At 45.9% G+C, this 14,025-nt stretch overlaps 1 protein-coding gene and 4 non-coding genes across 5 annotated transcripts in view; 4 read left to right on the top strand and 1 right to left on the bottom strand.

Moving 5' to 3' along the window:
• RNASE9 (ribonuclease A family member 9 (inactive)) overlaps positions 1–14,025 on the top strand; it is a 126,091-nt gene that overhangs the window by 2,594 nt on the left and 109,472 nt on the right. The window contains exon 2 of the mRNA XM_060619094.3: positions 1,522–1,628. The gene's annotated coding sequence lies outside the window, so the exon portion shown is untranslated. The remainder of the gene's footprint in view (positions 1–1,521; positions 1,629–14,025) is intronic.
• On the top strand, positions 3,453–3,525 carry TRNAT-UGU (transfer RNA threonine (anticodon UGU)). Its single transcript has one exon. It is a non-coding gene; the product is annotated as a tRNA-Thr (tRNA).
• TRNAP-AGG (transfer RNA proline (anticodon AGG)) lies at positions 3,873–3,944 on the top strand. Its single transcript has one exon. It is a non-coding gene; the product is annotated as a tRNA-Pro (tRNA).
• On the bottom strand, positions 6,055–6,136 carry TRNAL-AAG (transfer RNA leucine (anticodon AAG)). Its single transcript has one exon. It is a non-coding gene; the product is annotated as a tRNA-Leu (tRNA).
• TRNAP-AGG (transfer RNA proline (anticodon AGG)) lies at positions 7,040–7,111 on the top strand. The gene has a single exon. It is a non-coding gene; the product is annotated as a tRNA-Pro (tRNA).

Here is a 14,025-nt window from a genome sequence, read left to right as displayed (position 1 = left end):
CACACCTGAAGCCTTCCACTATAAAGCTTTCCCACTTTTCTGTCTGCCTTTGAGTCTCTGACAAAACTCAAATGATGATGGCTGACTTCCTTGCTACAGCAAACTCTGAATAAATAGCCGTTGCTGTTGTCATTTACTTGGTCTTCCTTTATTTCCACACTAGAATTAAAACTTTGCACAATAAAAAGTTGAGGGGAAATGGATGAAATACAGACAAATATGCAAAAAAGTAATTAAAAATAATCCTAAGAGGGGCGCCTGGGTGGCTTGGTCGGTTAAGTGTCTGACTTCGGCTCAGGTCATAATCTCATGGTCCCTGAGTTCAAGCCCCGCGTCGGGCTCTGTGCTGACAGCTCAGAGCCTGGAGCCTGTTTCAGATTCTGTGTCTCCCTCTCTCTCTGCCCCTCCCCTGTTCATGCTCTGTCTCTCTCTGTCTCAAAAAATAAATAAATGTTAAAAAAAAAAATAATCCTAAAATCCCTACCAGGGGTCAAGTTGTTCTAGAGAACTTCTAATTGGCCAGAACACTCTGGAACAGGCCTTTTTAATGTTGCTCTCTGGACCAGACTAGTGGAGCAGGCTCTTGGAACCTCCTGAGTCAGGCCAACCCAAGTGAGCTGAGGGCAGTGAGTGGCTGGAAGAATGAGAGAGATTGATGTAAGGTCCTGGGACAAACTTCAGGGGTAGGAAATAGACTGAATGTAGATAGGGTCTCTTGGGCAAAGGTTTACTTATCCTGTGAAGAGAGGGAGGACCCTGAACCCAAAGACAGCCTCTGCGAAGGGGAACAAAAACCATCAGGCCCATGGTTGTTGTCCTAGCTTCTCTTTTTGGAGGCTCCTTTGAGCATTTTAAATTCCTTTCAGATGTGTAACAAGCAGTCTACAGTTATAGGGAAGAGTTCAGTCCATACAGAGAATAGAAAAGAATAGAAGCTTGCTCAGTTGTGACAGGGTGAGCATGAGGGAACAGATTTCAGGAAAAGGTTAAGAGGAGCCAAGAATGCAATGGGAGAAAAAGAGAGGAGAAACAGCAAGCAGGGAGGGGATGAGAAAGCTGTTGGGGAGCTGATTTTGACTGTTTAGCAATTTTGCCTAAGGCCCGTGTCTCTGAATAAAATAATAATAAAGATGGTAATAACCATGATGATAGTAATGAACTCTCATTTCCAAAACAAGGATACAGCAACTTTGCAAGGTTAACTAACTGACCCAGGTGTTTTCTAACCACTATGCTACATACTCAAGTCCAAAGGGATGACCATGCTGATTACCTTGGAAGTTTCTAGCATAAAATGCCTTGTGTAGGCAAATGGGATTCAGTGACCGATTCTTGATTCTCTAAAGCAGAGCAGTCAGTTCAAAGCCTTGTAGTTGTCTTACAGACAAGGAGGATATTGTCTGGAGAAAGACTGAGGTTTGCACACCAAGGGAACATTGGGAGGAATGGCTATTGTCAAGCCACAGAAGATCCTATTACCCTCTTGGCCCTGAACAGTTGGATATGTTCCTCTCGTCTTAGGACAACCTTGTGAGGCCTCTCCGTGACTCATCCCTGAACCAAGAATATCTGCCATAAATGCCTGATTCTGCCTGTATGGAGATTTCTCTTCCTTCAAGATTTGTAAGGTTAGTGGCACCGTGTTTTACATTGATACAATGAAAAATAGTTGTTGCCAGTTGTTGCCAGGTGAACTATGTGTGGTTTCTTTCCTGATTGGATGGGGGCCCCCAAATGTGGGGCAAGGTCAGGTGGAAGCAGGTAGCCTGAGGGGTGAAAGAACACCTGAGGCAAAACAAAGGTGGTAGACATTTATTGAATACACCTCAAGGGAGAAGCAGGAGGAAGAGCAGGGGAGATATTGCTTGCAAGAGGTGGGGGGTGGGGAGGAATGTATCTAAACCGGGAAGGGGAGCATGTATGGACTTTCCCTTTTTGGCAACTGTGCCTATGTGTAAGTAGCCCATTGGTCAGTTAGGGCCTATGGATATTTTGAAGTGGGTCATCTTATGGGCCTGTCTGCATTCAGCCAGAGGGTTACTGCAGGCCCTTTTGCCTTGATCAAGTTTCCATTGCTCAAGCCTGAGCCTGAAAGGGGCCTCTAGGCTGCAGAGACTTGAGGTCCTGGGGCTTAAACCCAGGCAGACCTGAAGAAGTCTTGGAAGGTTCTTGGTCTTGTCATGAAAAATAACCCAAAGACAGACATGCAACACAGCGGATGAGCGACACAAGCAGGAAAGTTTATTAAAGCAAAAAGTACACTCGAGATATGAGAGCAAGAGCGAATTTGAGAGAGCACTGTGTCCCTGGGGTTTGGGATTCTATCTTTTGTCAGCAGTTGTTAACTAGGGCATAGAATATTCATTACTTGGGGCTGGAAGCAGGGCTTCCCACTTTTTCTTCCTAATTGAGTCAGGGGTTTCCTGTCTTGGCATCCTCCATCTTGGGCCTGTTGGGTTTGGTCCCCCTTCGTATGGAATGCCTCCAGGACAGGCCTCTGACTTTCTTGGATCTGACCATGACTTCCTCCTTGCTGGCCTCCAGGTATCCTGTTAGAATCTAACTACTGCCTACTCTAACACAATGAATCATAAGCTTACAGATAAGCTTACAGATTTCTTAGAAACTTCATGATCTTGGACAAATGAAAACATTAAAAAATAGTGGGCACAAGAACAGGTGTGTGGACAGAGTCGAAATCTTGCTAAACAGAATTGGTCCACTTTTGGGGGTTGCATGAATCAGTGCTTTTTTCCAGTGTTCCCAGCTATGATTATATTTGCAGTAAGAAATAAGTACAAGATCTTCCTTAAATAATTTTTTTGTTCCTGTTTACTAGCTTATATAAACAAGGTTTCTAAAAAGTGAAAATCCTTTTTAAAAAGTTGTATTATTTTCATACCGAAGATGTAGGTAAATCTTCCTTTAAGGAAGGATTAAACTCTTTCTCCCCAACACCCCTTTTCCCGACATGCTCCTACCCCTAAGCCTTTGAAAGAGAGGCATTGATCCCAAAAATACTTAAGGTTTTTAGAAAGGACAAAACCATGATAAATCTTTTTTCACCTTCCCCAGATTTTATCACAATATTAAATGAAAGGAGTGTATTATAATCTGTCCATCAGATACCCTCTATAGGAGTCTCTTACTTCTCAGGTGGGTCTACCATGTGCCCAAATATCTGAGATTCTTATATCTGCATCCTTTCTGTGGCTCCAGATGCACAGGGATGCACTGTCTCAGGAGAGTATCAAGATGAAAGACAAGAGAGCCTGGTGGTGGCTCTACTCGAAAGGAACTTTTTTAGAGGGTTGACAGGACATGAAGAAATTCTCATTTTATGGAAGAATATCTTGGATTTTTGCTCTGGTCAAAGTTCTTAGTGCTTTGGGATGTTGGCTTTACTGTGTGCTTCTATAAGATGAGAGGTAGAGAAAGAGCCCACAGGATGAGGCTCCATAGCTCAGGGGTTAGAGCACTGGTCTTGTAAACCAGGGGTCGCGAGTTCAAATCTCGCTGGGGCCTTTGGTCCTTTTTTCCTCCGAACCTCACTTCCAGACGCCTCAGAAGATATAGGAGGGTCTCAGAAGATATAGGAGGGCAGGACCCGGCAGAACCGAGGACGGTGGGTTCTAAAGCCTCAGAATCTCCCAGGTCCTCCGCACCTACTGACACGTTGAGGCAATGCCCGATACTTTCCCTGCTTCTGTCTGGTGATTATAGCAGCTGATAAAGGACTGTTGTGAGGCTTACGCTTTCTGGGTAAACAAACACGCATTCCTTCCAACAGAAGGCACTGGAGTGATACGGTTTTGGATACGCTTAGTGACGGGAATGAGCCTTGAGGCAGAGTTAAAAGGCCTCTGTAGGCTGGCTCGTTGGTCTAGGGGTATGATTCTCGCTTAGGGTGCGAGAGGTCCCGGGTTCAAATCCCGGACGAGCCCAATTTTGCTTCCTTCAACTTGTTTACGTTTCTGTCGCTGCATTTTGTCCTCTCTTCTCTGCTTGAAATGATGCAACCGAAGGCTCCCTATGCGATGTGAAATAGCAAAGTAGAGACAGCTCCAAGCTAGCTTTTGGAATTCTGTCCCACGACGTGTTTCCTCACTCCCCTGGGCCGACAGGCCGGCGGGCAGGTCCAAGAGCAGGTCATTCTTTGGCCTCTGAGTGCCTCCATTGTGAAATGGAAATGGTAATGCATTCCCTTCCCCTGCCTGACTCCAGGGACTCATTCAGTCACATAAAACAGTGTACGGGAAATTTCTTGCAAACTTTATATGGTGCCACATATACCGAGCTGTTTTCTTTCCTGAGAGGGAACTGGGGGCTGATGCATGCTAACATTGTCATCGTTTTAAAAATGTACAATGTGTTATCCTTTACAAGGGTTTTTATGTGTTGTCACATAGCGTTGTCTCTTTTTTCCTTTTCCTCCCTCCCTCCCTTTCTCTCTCTCTCTCTTTTTTTCTCCTCCTTCTCAGTCATTCTGTTCTGGCCACACTGGCCCTCTGTTCCTCAAATACATGGCCCTGGTTTCCTGTTCTGAGCTTTACTTTCTGTTTTCTCCTCCTGGAATATTATTTCCTCAGATATTTGTATGACTTCCTCTTTAATTCCTTCTGTGCTCAAATGTCACCTCTTTAGAGACATCTTCCTTGATCACCCTTTCCAAAATAGCCCCCAATTGTCACTATTCCCTACATTATTTTTTTCCTCACAGCACTTATAATTATTTGACATGATTACACACATTTGTTTGTTTCTTTTGTCTTGTCTTTCCCCCCTATTAGGATACAAATTCCAGATATAAAGGCCTAAAGTTTTATTATGCTTGTGGCTGTGCCCTAAGCACTTAGCACTGTATACGATACATAGTAGGTGAAGAATGGATGAATGAATGAATGGATGAATGAATGTTACCATATTCCTGTACATACTTGCTGGCTTCCAGAAGCCACAATTAAACAGCATTTATTTCTGGCTTCTGTAGACTCATATTAAAGTCTTCCCAAAGGGTAGGAACCGTGGCAATGAGCTTACATTAAAAATGGAAAGCCTAAACTGATCTTGATCTTTCCACTTGGGCCCAAGTACCCAATTCAGGCTTCTCCTCAGAAAGAAACTACCTAACTGCTTATCTGCAGACACCAGAATTACAAATACCTGTATTGATAATAACAAGACTATCATATAGACTTTTTCACTTCATGTAGCTTTCTGTAGACAATGTTTGATCTTTTATTATTTAATCTGTAGTGGAATTTCAACCCAGATGGGAGAAAAGAAAGGGTAGTCTTAAGTGTGGCAAAATATGTATTTAAGTAATGAAAATACTTAACATTTTTTTGACTGCCAGACTCTGTGCTAAGCACCTTTATATGTATGAACTAATTTTCATAACACTTCCATGACGTGTACAGTATTACCTGTATTTTACATATGAGGAAATTGAGGCATACAGAAGATAAGCCACCTGCCTGACACCACACAGCTAGTAACGTGAGAAATGGAGCTCTGGTAGTCTAACTGCAGAGTCCACTGTCCTCAGCATCCTCCCCAAACCCTCACATTGCCTTCCTTATAGGACATTTGCTTTCTGCTTGATGATGTCTTACCATGGTTCAACACTGTTTTGTAATTGTATGGCTTACTTTTCCAGTTTGGTCAGTGGGCTTCCCTTGTAACAGGCAGGCATTATGTTTTACTCATCTTTCCTGCACCCCTCAATAGAACAGTGCCAAAAACAAGTGATCAAAATATGCTCTTTGATTGAGTGAAGAAAGGCAAAGCAAAGGTTATAGGTATATGATATTAAAGTACTAGTACATGGGTTCAAAGGCATCATTATAATCTTATGATGGCATCGTTTTTCACTAATAAGAACTTTGAGTTTTGAAAGAGTAAAAAATATGAAGTTACAAAACAACATATACCCATATTCCCACTAACTGGAGAAAGGTTGGGGCTCGAAAGGAAGGCGAAGAGATTCAGTGCTCTTATGTGGCCACACCGATGCAAACACTGCTGTCTGTTACAAATTAGCTCAAAAGCATATGGCAGCGGTGGGATTCGAACCCACGCCCCCGAAGAGACTGGAGCCTTAATCCAGCGCCTTAGACCGCTCGGCCACGCTACCTGCTGGTGGAGTGCAAGCACGCGTATTCTCTACCCTTCGATCTCTTCCTGGCTCCCCGCCCTCCACCTTCCGCCCTGTGGTTCGTAGTTTTGTCGTTTCCCCGGGTTCTTCGTATCTCTTTTTTTGCCCATTCCTTCCTGGTTTGTTTTGCTTTCTTTCGTCTTTTAAGCCGCAGTATTTGAGACTGGTGGAAAGAGCTGTAACACACGTCCTGTCCCGAGAGACAGGACCACCTCTGTTAGGTTTAGACGTTCGAAGCACCTGCCCTGGGCCAGGCGCAAGCTGGTCACCAGGAAGAGTCAGGGCCCTCTCCTGTCTCACGGCTTCCCTTCCCACCCAGGGAGGGCGTCACACGGCGGGAGCTGTCTCTCCACGAAGGATACTGAGTTTGGGGTCGTCCAGCTGCAGGGCACCCGGACGCGGCTGGCGGAGACACCACGAGAAAGCTTTCCGGAAAGCACGCTCCGTGGAGTGTGAGGCAGGGCGGGAGATGTTGGAGCGCAGGAATGGTCTGCAGAGTGCCTAGTCCGAAAGTAGCCTCCCCGTTGCCCAGCTCTCCCGCCAACCGCGGGCAGCCCTCCCCACGCCCCCGGGGTCGCCCCGCAGCCCGTGACCGTCCTGGATGCGATAGCCTCCCACCATTCCTGTATAGCATCTTTGGCTCATTCGGAAGCCAAAACGTGACGAAATATTCTCGTTGATGCCTGGGCTTTTTTTCCGAAAAAGATCTGTAGTCGAGGGGCATCGCCTTCCGGAATTTGGGCGAGAGAAACTGCAGTGATCACTTTATCCACCAGGCGTCACCCCGTGCCCACAATTGTAAAGAGGGGACTTTCGGGCCAACTGTCTACGTGGCTAAAATTTTCTTTACTAAACTTTAAAAATGAGAGGGTGGTTTTGTGTGGCTCGTTGGTCTAGGGGTATGATTCTCGCTTAGGGTGCGAGAGGTCCCGGGTTCAAATCCCGGACGAGCCCTGTTTTTTCTTCTGTCTGTTGTCTTCCACCCCCAGTAGACCTTCAGCTTTCTTGGTGTTTAAACACCTTCCCACTGAAGGGAGCACCTTCTGTCTGTTGTCTTCCACCCCCAGTAGACCTTCAGCTTTCTTGGTGTTTAAACACCTTCCCACTGAAGGGAGCACCTTCTGTAGCTAAAGTCACTGGATGAAAACCATTGTATACTCTACTACTTCAGGTTTATATACTTAATCCTCAGGCAAATGTTCTTTGTGTTATTAAATCTGGATAAATACCAGATGTTATTACATATCATTTATATGGTCTTTGACAAAAATCACTATTTCTAAAATTGACCAGCATTTCACTTTTGCAGTTTTTTGTTGTTATCCAAAAATTGTTCATTCAGGACTGGGAGAGTTGTATTTTCTCTCAATCATTTTGCATAACCCTCAATTTTCCTCCACTGCAATCATGGGGGCCCTTCTTTGGGTACTGGGACCACAAAGGGTCAGCAAATGCAGCAAGATGTCTTGTCACATAAAGCCTGGGGTCCGTTCTTCCTTCGAGCCTAACATTCCAGGGACTTGGGCTATGTGCCTCTGGGGGTGGGGGAGTCTCAAGCATGGTAGCACCTTGGGAATGAACTTCTAAGCAGGATGCTCAAGCCTGCCAGCTTATTAGTCTCACCTGTGAAGCTTTTTACCATTCACTGGTTTGGGGTCCAACCCATTAAATTGGATTTTGTGAGGATAGGGCCTTGGCATGGCTATTTGTTAAAAGCTCCTCAGCTATAATTAAGGTTGGCCTAGGAACTACAGCAGCTGTGCAGTTGCTCCACAGGCCACAACTGGAGACTCTACCCAGTACCCCCAGTAACTCTACGGATCCTGTATCCCATCCACCCTCCTCAGAATCACTGCCTCCCAGCTGGGACTTCATCTTCCCTGGATAAGGGTAGTTCTGGGAGCAACCACATGCCAAATTTAGTTTCTCTGTGACCCTCCTTACTTCCCCAGGCCACAGAAACAGACTGTGCTAAGAACAGGAAACTCCAAAAGATAAGAGACGGCCCAGTAGTTCAGCCTGCTTGGTTTGAAGGGGACAGGTAGATAGGTGCATGGCTCTCATTCCTCACACAGGGTCGAGACCCTAGCTAACATCAAGCCTTCACCTGCACTCCCTGCCTGCTGGGTGTTTGGTGCTTACGTCCCCCTCAGGCAGATGTGCCCTGACTCACCTGATGAACAAGAGCTAGAAACCACGGGTATTTTTCACCTCACTCTTAGCTATACTGCTGAGTATTTAACTTCTGGTACCTCTTCAACATTTGGAAGAACTGCAAAATAATGTTGGAACCAACCCAAGATTATTTAGCATTCTCACATTCAATCCTTTAACAAATGATGTTGGCTGCACAGTTAGAACATTTCCAGAATCCAAACACTTCTCACCACCTCCACCACCACCACTGTCACATAAGCTGCCACCATTTCTGCCTGTGCTGTTGCAATGGCCCCTTCGCGGGTCTCTCTGGTTGGTCCTTGTGCCCCTTCAGTCCATTCTCAACAGAGCAGACAGAATACTCTTGCTGAAACCTAGGTCAGAGGTGGTCATTGCTTTGCTTAAAACCCTCTGTGCATCTCCATTTCATTCAGCATTAAGTCAAAGCTCCTTGCCATGGCTTAAAAAAATCTCTACATGACTTTGCTGCTTCTTGAACTCCCTTCACTTCACTGACCTCATCTCCTACAGCTCACTCCCTTTGGTGGCTGCATTCCAACTACATTAGCCTTCTGAGCACCTCAGAAATTCCTGCCTCAGTGCCTTTGCACATGCCCTTCTCTCTGTCTTGAATCTTATCTTCCTCCTGCCTGTGTAGCTCAGTTCCTCCCTGCTTTTGAGATCCCTATTCAGATGTTACCTATCAGAGAGGACTTCTCTGACCACCCACATGAAATAGCATACACCCCCTTTGCTCTCTGTCCCCCCTTCTCTAATTTTGCACACCCCCTTTGCACATGCCACATGATTTTGGCTGCTGCTGCTGTTGCTTTTTTTAATTCTCCTCCCACCCCCCACCACTAGACTGCAAGCTCCAGGAGAACAGGTTTGGGTTTTTTTTGTTTTTTGTTTTCTTTTTCTTTTTCTCTTTCTTTCTTTCTTTCTTTCTTTCTTTCTTTCTTTCTTTCTTTTTTACTGCTGAAGTCTCAGAGGCTAGAACAGTTTTTAGCACCTAATAGATACTCAATAAATATTTGGTTAATGAGTTGCAAGAATTACTTTAAATCACAAAGTTATACAGGCTTTTAAAGAATGCCAGATCCTGTTGCACCAGGGGAGACAGGAGCATGGAGGTTCTGGGGACTTGAATAGAGAGAGCACTCTTGCAGTGTGAGGGATGGGTCATCATTGGGGCATGCCTGGAAAATATTCTGTGGCAGCCCCCCTTTTAGGCCATGATATGGCCCTGTCAATATTTTGAAGAAGTGTTGAAAGGTTCTTTTTGGTGGGGATAGGGGTGAACAGCACAGGCACTGTCCTAGATTTGTGTTTTATTAATTTTGAGAGAGAGAGAGAGCATGCACATGCTCACACAAGTGGGGAGGGGCAGAGAGAGAGAGGGAGAGAGAATCCCAAGCAGGCTCCACACTGTCAGCACAGAGCCCAATGTGGGGCTTCATCCCACAAACTGTGGGATCATGACCTGAGCTGAAATCAAGAGTTGGATGCTTAATCAACTGAGCCACCCAGGCACCCCGGAACTAGATTTGTGTTTTAAAAAGATTACTTGGTGGGGGAGGGGGAAGTACCTGGGTGGGTCAGTCGGTTAAGTGTCCAACTTTGTCTCAGGTCATAATCTCACAGTTTGTGACTTCGAGCCCTGCTTTGGCCTCTGTGGTCACAGATAGAGCCTGGAGTCTGCTCCAGATTCTGTGTCTCCCTCTCTGTCCTTTCCCTGTTTGTGTTCTGTCTCTCTCTCTCTCTTGCTTTTTCAAGGATAAATAAACGTTGAAAAAAAATTTTTTTTTAATTAAAAAATTACTGTGGTAGTAAGGTTGACAAAAAGCCACTGGGAGCTCCATTTCTGTGTCTAATAGGCCTAGAGCCCTGCATCAGGAAATGTTATGGCTGGATGTCTTTTGCCAACTCTAAAATTATTAGTTGTTTTCACCTCCTGCTTGTTTTCACCTCGTGCATTCCACCAACTCTGCCAGTTCCCAACCACTTTTAAAGAATGTTGGTGAGAACCACAGAATTAAGCTCAGGGCCACAGAGCTAGTTAGTGGCAGAGCCAGTGTCAAGACAGGAATCCAGCTTTCAGGACTCCCAGGCTGCTGCTCATTCTGCCCTGGCTGGGTGCTTCTGAAAGGGGAGACGGTTTGTTTGCTTGTTTAATGAATCTGGATTCTTTGGGGCCTTGCTGATTATTTGGGCTCGGGGGACAATCATTCATATTCTTTAAGGGCATCTTACTGATTTTCAGGGGAGCTGGAACTGGCCCAGAGAGGAGGGCAGAGACAGGAGTGGTATGAAGGATCTGAATGTCCTTCGAGGTGCTGTGGGGAAGGCTGGGTTAATGGTCCTTCCTCAATGAGGGTGCAGAGGAAGCTGCTGGGGCTCAGTCCAGGGACACACATGAGAAGCCAGATATGCTAAGATCAAAGCATCTTCAGAAGTAGAAATCTAAGGGACAGAGGGCCTACCAAGTAGCTGTTAGAAAGACATGTTTATGCAGCTTCCCTCCACCTGGCCTCCCCTGGGTTATGGCCTGCTGGCAGTCATTTCAGGGACACACATAAAGTTACCAAGAAAAAAAAAAAAAAAAAAAAGGCTTACTTTGCCCCCAAGGGAGAACAGGATCTCCCATGTTCACAGCTTGAGACTTTTAAGTGTAAGGCTGAGATTGATAGCCTCTGATCTGAGTCTGAACATGTCCTGCCCAAGTCAGGAGCTGCTTGTTCTTGGACACATGCAAGCTCTAGGCTGATGGTCTCACCTGGACAAAGAGACAGGTGAGGTGGTGGGAGGGCAGGTTGGCAGCTGGCCAGAGACTTAGAAAGGTATTGCGTGAATCCACTAGTTAACAGTGTGTTTAGGGAATAGCTCTCCAGTTGCCAAAGGTAGCTGATGACCCCACCAGAATAATGGTGCTTCATTCCCCCCCCCCCCTTTTTTTGGCCAATACTTAGTTTTCTTGATTTAGTGTGTGTTCTTTTGACCAAAATGTCAATTTCCTAAGCCATTTCACAGGGCTCCTCCACCTCTACCACATTCCTGAATCAGAGCCCCACCTCCCCACTTCCGGGCCTGGTAGCCAGGCTCCATCTCCGTTTCCCCACTGCTTACCTTGACTCCAGGCCAGGGGGCGGAGACCACATCTCTACCCGCCCTGTGTGTGTGGGGAGGAGAATAGAATTGGTTGCCAGAAATTTGTCGCCTTAAGAGAATAGGAATTGTGTCATTTCAGTTTAGCTCAGAAACTTAGTTTGTGATAGCAGAAAGGAACCTCAGAGTCAAACTCTTCCTTTGTTACCACGTCCGTTTTAGAAATATAGACTCAGACTTGCGAAGGAACACAACTTGCCCAAGATCGCCTAGCTAGTTCATGGCAGAGGGAGAACAAGACCTGAAGTCTTTTACTTTTTCATCTGTTGGCCAACAAAAGACAAAGCAGCAACTGCAGAATAAATGTATGCGCTGATTTGGGGTCTTGGGGATTGCCACCTGGGAGGCGCAGAGTGGAAGAAAAGTGTGCCCCGCAGAGACAATGGAGGTCAGGGTATTTCAAGAGGAAAGAGAATTTATATGAGTTGTTTTCAATGAGGTGTGATTGGTGCTAGCTGCAAAAGTGCTTAGCTGTTAGAATGCTACTGGAGAGTCACATGCAAAGGTTGCAAAGAGTTTTTCCGGCCTTCTGGCCAAAGTGTATGGATGTTTTCCAGGATGTTGTTTGTACAGTGCTGAGGTTTGGGTTTCATCGGAGTGAGGACGTGCTTCAGACTCACTTCCCCAAAGGCTCCCAGCTCCATTTTATGGCCCCTTAGCGTGTCTGACTCCATTTTACAAATTTTCTTTCACATATCCACTCTGCAAACAACTTTTGATCTCTTGTGAAGTACCAGGCAGTGTGCTAGAGCAAACATGTCCCTTTTCCTGGCTCTCCAGAAGCCCACATGTGGGAAAGAAGGCCAAATAAACCCTTTGCTGCTCCACACAGCAATCACTAAGCCAAATTATGTACAGGGAGTGTGGAGACAGGCTTCTTATGGAGATGCAAGGAGGAGATGGAGGTGGTTAATTGAAAGAAGGCTTCCTGGAGGAGTTGGTAAGGCCCCATGCCCTTTGCCCTGCACTTAGAGATATTTCCTGACACCAGGGCTTTACTTTGGTTGCATGAAAGTTTGTGGGAACCAGCACAAATTTCCTCACCAGCAAGGCCCACTTCCAAGGTTGGAAAGAAACCCATCATCTGACTGTTCATACCAGGATAGGAGGTGAAAATGGTTTGGGAGGGTTCTTTGGTGAAAATGAATAGGGGGGAAAGAAATCAGATCCCAATTTAGAAGTGCTTCCAACCTTTCAGTCTTTAGGGAGGTGCTAAAAGGTGGCATCTGGGTGATAGAAAAGTGGGCACAAAGAAGATTAGAGAATGACGTGGGGGTGGGGGGTAGGAGTGCACCCTGTGCCCTAAGTGACCTTACTGAATCCAAGCCATTCCCAGCTTCTCACTGCCAGTGCTCTCCACCCCCCACCCCCTGGCCCTGCTTCCAGACCACAGGCACACTGTCACTTCTCCCACACTTATTCCTGGCCCCAGAAACTCTCTCCCTGGTGGAACCCAGATCATCCCAGCTCATGTCTATGATCCCTGTGAAATGATCTCCAGATTTGCTGAAAGAACACAGGTAATTGAGGACTACAGCTAAGGAATACAGACCAATCCTTCCTCTTCCAAGGGTGTGGTGCATTTGGGGGCAGGCCCTCCCAGTGTCCAAGGAGGGGGCCCTCTGAGGAGCTGCTTGAGTCATGTGACGTGAGGCACTTGCACAGGCTTTGTGGGATGGAAGCTCTGCAGCAGGGCAGGAATCCAGATGTGGTGCTTTCAGACTGAGGTGTCAGGTACTCTGTATTGTAATGTAAAAGTCAGTTCTATCCTGGGATTGCAAGTCTTTAGAAAGTATTATGCTGCTTACCAATTTGGGGCTCATCTATTGTGGTGACCCTTAAATTTCAGTGTGCATTATAATCACCAGAGATGGCCTACTGATTACAAATGCAGATTCCAGGGCCTTACCTCCAGAGACTTGGATTCAGTAGGTCCAGGGTAAGGCCCAGGTTTCTGTAGTTTTAGTTAGTAGCCAAGAAAGGGACGCTTTCACTTAGAAACCACCTCCATTCACTATATATATTTATACATTTTTTTCTTAATGTTTATTTATTTTGAGAGAGAGAGAGAGAGAATGCCAGCATGGGGAGAGACAGAGAGAGAAGAGAGAGAGAGAGAATCCCAAGCAACCCCCACACTGTTGGCACAGAGCCCAGTGCAGGGCTCAGTCTCACTGACAGTGAGATCATGACCTGAGCCAAAATCCAGAGTCTGACACTTAACCAACTGAGCCACCATATATTTTCTTTCTTTCTTTCTTTCTTTCTTTCTTTCTTTCTTTCTTTCTTTCTTTCTTTCTTTCTTTCTTTTCTTTCCTTACTTATTTATTTTTACATGTTTATTTATTTTTGAGAGAGAGAGCACATGCATGTGAGCAGAGAAGGAGCAGAGGGAGACGGAGACAGGATCTGAAGCGGGCTAAGTGCTGACAGCAGAGAGCCCAATGTGGGGTTTGAATTCACGAACTGAACCGTGAGATCATTACCTGAGCTGAAGTTGGATGCTTAACCAACTGATCCACCCAGATGCGCCAAGCAGGGGCAGA

The sequence above is a fragment of the Panthera onca genome, chromosome B3, assembly GCF_046562875.1.
Source record: "Panthera onca isolate mPanOnc1 chromosome B3, mPanOnc1 haplotype 2, whole genome shotgun sequence".
Classification (NCBI taxonomy): Eukaryota; Metazoa; Chordata; class Mammalia; order Carnivora; family Felidae; genus Panthera; species Panthera onca.
The sequence above is the reverse complement of the archived record's forward strand: the minus strand, read 5'-3'. Positions and strand labels throughout refer to the sequence as shown.